This window comes from Arachis ipaensis, chromosome B7 (assembly GCF_059453495.1).
Source record: "Arachis ipaensis isolate K30076 ecotype BB chromosome B7, ASM5945349v1, whole genome shotgun sequence".
Classification (NCBI taxonomy): Eukaryota; Viridiplantae; Streptophyta; class Magnoliopsida; order Fabales; family Fabaceae; genus Arachis; species Arachis ipaensis.
The window spans coordinates 104,539,700-104,540,797 of NC_142442.1; the positions used below are offsets into that span (position 1 = coordinate 104,539,700).

The 1,098-nt window shown below is 40.3% G+C and overlaps 1 non-coding gene across 1 annotated transcript; it reads right to left on the minus strand.

Moving 5' to 3' along the window:
- Nucleotides 1-261: 261 nt before the first annotated feature.
- On the minus strand, nucleotides 262-365 carry LOC148553600 (small nucleolar RNA R71). The gene has a single exon (XR_015893522.1). It is a non-coding gene; the product is annotated as a small nucleolar RNA R71 (small nucleolar RNA).
- Between the last annotated feature and the right edge of the window lie 733 nt (nucleotides 366-1,098).

The window sequence follows — 1,098 nt, forward strand, 5'->3', positions numbered from 1 at the left end:
ACTTTAGTACAAAACAACTGCTCCTATGGAGGAGGGCCACTTGAAGATCTAAACCAACACTTATCCACTTTTCTGAGGATCTTTGATACTGTCAAATCCAACGGTGTACATCCAGAGACATATAAACTGTTGCTGTTTCTATTCTCATTGAGGGACAAAGCTGCTCAATGGCTTGAAACCTTTCCACAAGGAAGCATCACTAGCTGGGAGCATCTAGTGAATAAATTTTTGGCCAAATTTTACCCCCCTCAAAGGATCATCAGGCTCAAAATCGAGGTGCAAACCTTCACACAAATGGATGTTGAATCTCTCTATGAGGCATGGGAGAGGTACAAGGCTCTGATTAGAAAATGTCCCCCTGAGATGTTTAATGAATGGGACATCCTTCAAAATTTCTATGAAGGTTTGACTATAAAGGCTCAAGAAGCACTAGATGATTCAGCAGGAGGCTCCTTACAATTGATGAAGACAGCAGAGGAGGCTCAAAATCTCATTGATATGGTGGCAAACAATCAATATTTCTTTTGCCATCAGAGATAACGCCAACCACTACAAAGAAAAGGAGTGCTAGAGTTGGAAGGAGTAGACACAATCCTAGCTCAACACAAGATAATGCAGCAGCAAATCCAACAACAATTTGAACAAATGGCTAAAAGGATTGATAACCTCCAAGTTGCAGCAGTAAAGACAAGCCAACCATCAACCACATGAGGGCAAAATAAAGAGAATCAAGAAGATCAGCAGCAAGAACAAATTCAGTATGTGAATAACCAAAGTTCTAGACAAAATGAGGTGATGGTGACACTTATAACGCATCCTGGAAGCATCACCCAAACCTAAAATGGGGAGATAACCACACTCAAAACTAACAAACATGGCAAAGAAATTCAAACCAAAACAACTTAAGAAACAACCAAAATAACAACCAGCAAAACACAAACCATAATCCATATAGAAAACCCCAAAATAACCACCAAAATTCCAGCTACTATCCACCCGATAACCAAACCACTAACCAAAATACCTACCATCAACCTTTACCATCTCACAACCAGCCACAAGCATCACAGGACACACAAAGAATCTCCAACTTGGAGA